This window comes from Poecilia latipinna, unplaced genomic scaffold (assembly GCF_001443285.1).
Source record: "Poecilia latipinna isolate Pla-1442-1.1 unplaced genomic scaffold, P_latipinna-1.0 Scaffold1072, whole genome shotgun sequence".
In the NCBI taxonomy this organism is placed as follows: domain Eukaryota; kingdom Metazoa; phylum Chordata; class Actinopteri; order Cyprinodontiformes; family Poeciliidae; genus Poecilia; species Poecilia latipinna.
In genome coordinates this window covers 142,773-147,717 of record NW_015113688.1, presented here as the reverse complement: position 1 = coordinate 147,717, position 4,945 = coordinate 142,773, and positions in this window count along the sequence as shown.

The window sequence follows — 4,945 nt, the reverse complement described above, 5'->3', positions numbered from 1 at the left end:
TCCTAGAATGTAACTCGGGTTACACATGCATATTTACATTTTCAACTTACAAAGTTAAGTATCAGAGTGTGATTGATAAATAAATAAATGTGTATATATATGTTATATCTAAAACAAGCATACTCCATAGCATAAAACCTTTATAAGGTGAATGGGTATTTTCAGCTTGATAATGGGAGAAACTCCACCAGGTTGGTGTAAGCAAGTCTCAGTCACTGCGGAGTCATTATCTCATTGTCTTGGTGATAGAAAGATAACTGCATTTGGGGAATGAGAAACAGCTTTCCAATAAAAGGACTCTTTGAATTACATCACTTCTCGACCAGACGAATAAAGCAGCCAGACACCCGCCTCATATTGTAAGGGAACATTTTTTTTTCTTGCTGCACTCGAGTCTCGTGTCGCTCAATCTCTGGTCCTCTTCACCTTTTCATATTGAGGTTCAATATCTGGTGTCCCTGTATGTAACTGGAATTTGATCCCCATTGTAAAACCTCCATAAGCAATAACTGTATGTTGGTAGTAAAAATCTCCAGGGCCTTTAGTGAATGTTCTTTATGTACGTGTCACAATGAAATGCCCAAATTTATCCCTTACCCCAGAATAAAGGAGACTCATTTCAGAAATAAAGTGTTAGACAATTTTAATGATTCTGGATAATACTGATTATGTCTAGTCCTGAACATATACACTAACACTCAGTTCAAGTTCTATGAAGAAATCGGTGTAAACACTAAAGAGCATTTTCAGTGTTTTTTGTGGCTGTAGAGTATGTTTTACTTTGTAGAGTAAAACTCTGTCCTCTGGTCAAAGCAGGTGAGGATCATGGTCTTTGATTTCTCCAGAACATTTAACACAATTCAGTCTGATCTGTCTTATCAGAAACTCCTGAAGGTTCAGGCAGAGGCCTCAACAATCACCTGGATCTCTGACTACCTCACTAACAGACCACAGTTTGTGAGACTGAAGGACTGAGTGTCTAACCAGGTGATCAGCAGCAGAGGAGACCACAGGGAGCTGTACTCGTATCCTTCCTTTTCACTCTGTACACAGACTTCCAGGATGAGCCGGCCTTTGTCATCTACAGAAATACTCAGATGACTCCACAGTTATCAGTTGAGTCAGATGAACAAGAATCTGAGTAGAGATCTGGTGGACTCTGTGTCATGGTGTGGGAACCATTATCTCATCTTGAATGTAACCAAAACAAAGGAGATGATTGTAGATTTCATGAGAAACGGTTAGATCAAAGAAGTGGAGGTGGTTGAGGAATATAAATACCTCGATGTTCATCTGGAAAACAGACTGGAGATGCAGTGAAGCATCTAGAAGAAGGGACAGAGCAGACTGTTTTTGAGGAAACTAAAATCCTTCAAGGTTTGCAGCAAGATGCTGCAGATCTTCTATTAGTCTGTTGTTGAGAGGATCATGTCTTCATCAATCATCTGTTGGAGCACAGCATCAGAACCAGGGAGCTAAAAAGGCTCAACAACCTGATGAAGGATGGTTCTGTTCTGGAGACAACCTCTGGAGATGACGATGCAAAGAAGGATTCACACCATGACACGAAGTCAACAAAATTATAGACGACACTGACCATCCTCTTTATGATACCGTCTTGAGAAAACATTAAATTCTACAAAAACTATTTGAACACTTTTAATTAATGAGTTACAAGAACAGTTCATTTCTTTTTGTAATCAAGCGTATTTTTGAATTTAGTTTAATTTTCACAGAGAGTTAATGTTTACAAAACTGGCACTTTATTTTTTATTGTCAGTAGCTGCAAATGATCATACAATTGCACAATTTGACATTTCATAAATAAATTTGCTAAATAGAAATGCAGCAATTAAAAAACAACTTGTTTTTGATAAAGATGTTTTTGTGGCCATATTGAAAGTGACTCTAAGCCCTAACACCTTGGGTCGGCTGTATCGTGCGACAGGTTAATTGTTGATTCTATCAGTCACTAGATCCCATTCAATCATTTAGCTTCAATATTATGATTGTAAGAAAAACATACATTTTTAACTTTTTTTTTTCATTTAACGTAATCTCCAGTGGCTCACTAAAGGGAGAGCTCTAGCCACACCTAATTCAAAGCTTACCAGGATCTGTGAAGAAAACATCCATGGAAAGCTAAAGGGAGGAAAGATATCAACCACAAAACACGGGCAGCGCCAACATCTGGGTGACCAACATGCTTGGCAAAATGTTACCAGCTGCTGCTGACGAACTGTCTGGCTGTGCATGTCAGGTCAGAAACTAAGTTTTGTTGAAAAAGTTCTATGTTTTCGGGATGGAGTGCACAGATGTTCACTGTCAGTTCCCTACTGCAGGCTTCATGCGATCTACAGCTTGATATGACAAACGGGAAAAGTGTGGACTATTGTAGAAAATGCAGCGTAGGATAGCCACTAGAAAATTGATGTAACCCTTCACAACTATTCTTGTTAACTCATTGGCCTGTAGTAATTACTTAATTATTTGATGACACATTTTGGAAATATCAGCAGGTTCTAATCACATAATTCAGAATTACAGAGTTCTTTCAAACTTTTGCGATGTTGGTCAAATTCATCATCTTTATACTCAACTGTGAAATTACAGTTAAAACCACAAGTTGACATATAAAGAATAAAAAGACATGTCCACCGTTTCTTCTCTCATTATGTAAAGTCAGAGCAAACTTCTCTTGTTGTAGGTCAGTTGGAATTACAAAATATATTTATATTTCCTAAATGCAACAATAATGTGAGAAAGAACATGTCAGAGATTTATTGATTCAATTTTTAGTCTTCAAAAGCACAGACAGAAATAAAAGAAGTAATGATTGAAAAACTAAAAGACGAAAATACATTCCAGGTGATGTATTATATTTCTAATGATTACCATCATCAGAAATATGAGAACAGCTGTAGGAAGGTTTGTGGAGCTCCAGTCTTTCAAAAACACTCCTGACAGTTTTCTTACCCAATAGTTCAGCTTCATTCATAAACCAGTCCTTCAAGTTGTTTTTTTTTTTTTTGGTCAATGATTTTAAAAATGTAGGTCCACATGTCGCTCCCGGCTGATGGAACCTCTCAGTTTGAGCTTCTTCCTTATTGCACTTTCCTCTGCAACTCAAACATTTACAGGGAGGAGCTAAAAAGCAACACAGAAACATAATGAAAAGCACTCAAGGCAAGCTACTTCCTGCTGACACAGAAAACATGGCTGCACTTGACATTTTCCAGGTGAGATAATTTATAAAGTCTCGCAGTGGAGATAGCATCTCAGGACGGCATCACGTGGCGGAGGAAAGCACTCGGCAGTTTGCTGACTAAGGGCCACGACAGTGAGAGGCATAAGCTGTTTCTGAAGATACATTAATTCTAATTCCTCCAGGAAACACCAGCATGCAGGCAGCATTTTAAACCCCAATTCACATCCTGCTTACGGCGCTCTGCAGAATGTTCTAGAATTAGCCTTAGCCTAAAATTACAGATACCGCCATGCAAGCGCCGGCATTTAGTCGAAGAAGAATGATGAAAATGGCTACAAATGCAGTTTTTAAGTGTTGTGAAAAAGTATTTACAGATTTCTGGTTTTTGCTTCTTAGTCACACTTACATGTTTGATGAAGAAAATTGTTATTTGACAAAGATAACTTGAGAAAATACAAAACTAAAAACATTTTCAGCTACTTTTTTAATACTAGGTTGGTTTTAATGTTTTTTTTTTCCATCATTGAATAAAAGTTTGATCTTAAAACTGTGTTTTGCATTTATTCTGCCATTAACATCAGTGTTAAGTGCTGATTGTCCCGGTTGGTAGAGCAGATAAACCAGGTGTAAAGAGGCTATTCGCCGCCGTCCTGGACTCAGTTTGCCATCTTGCTACATGTTTTCCACCCTTTCCTGTTGAATAATTACTGTTGAATAAAGATTAATGGCAAATGGTTAATCAATGGCTAATTGTTAATGGCAAGTAGGATTGACATTAACAACTATTTTAGGAGCAGCTTATTGCATTGATTATTCTCATTATTTTATTCAGACAGAAACAACCTATTTCATTTAAGCATTTTAAAGGCAATATTAGAAGAACATTAAAAGTTGCAAATCAACAAATGATTCAAACCTTTTTCAAATAAGAAAATTATTTTATTTCCTAAAATGCAATAACAGCATTCCTAATGAATGCTTGATCATTTGTAGCATAGGATGCATCTGCAGATAAAAAAAAATATATTTGTTTGCTCAGCCCTTTCTGCTTCAGCTAAGTCTATATTTTTGGATTCGACTGACAAATGATTGGATAGCAAAAGGTACTTAAAGTTGCAATATGTAACCTTAATAATATATATATAAATATTTGTTAACACTGTCACCATGTCATGACAATGTGATATGAGACAGGTTCCCTTTAAAACACTGAGCTCCTCTACCTTCTCCCAGTTCTCCTAATGCTAATTACAAGCAACCAATCAGAGCCAGGAGTATATTAGTGCTGTCAATCATCCTCGCACCTCGTCCTTGCTCTCTGCTGCACAACAGCTTCTCTGGTCAGGTCACCAGAGTGTCTTAAATGCTAAGGCTAGTTAGCATGGTCACCGATAACTATAATATGAGAAAACACATAGAAATATACAGGTCCTTCTCAAAAAATTAGCATATTGTTATAAAGTTAATCATTTTTCATAATGTAATGATAAAAATTGAACTGTCATATGTAGCACCCCACTGCTCTGTCCGCTATTAACTGGGAGGAGAACTTAAACTCTCTGGTGGGGTGGCTATTTGGGTTCGTTAAGTTCTGGTCGATACTACGCAGGTTTACCCATGTTGAGTAAATCCTTACTCGTCCAATTACCATACACTCATTTAAAGTAACATAATGGGCTCTTTGCACCTAAGGCGTTGACTTCACATCTCCAGGATCTAATGCAGCTCACTTTTTTC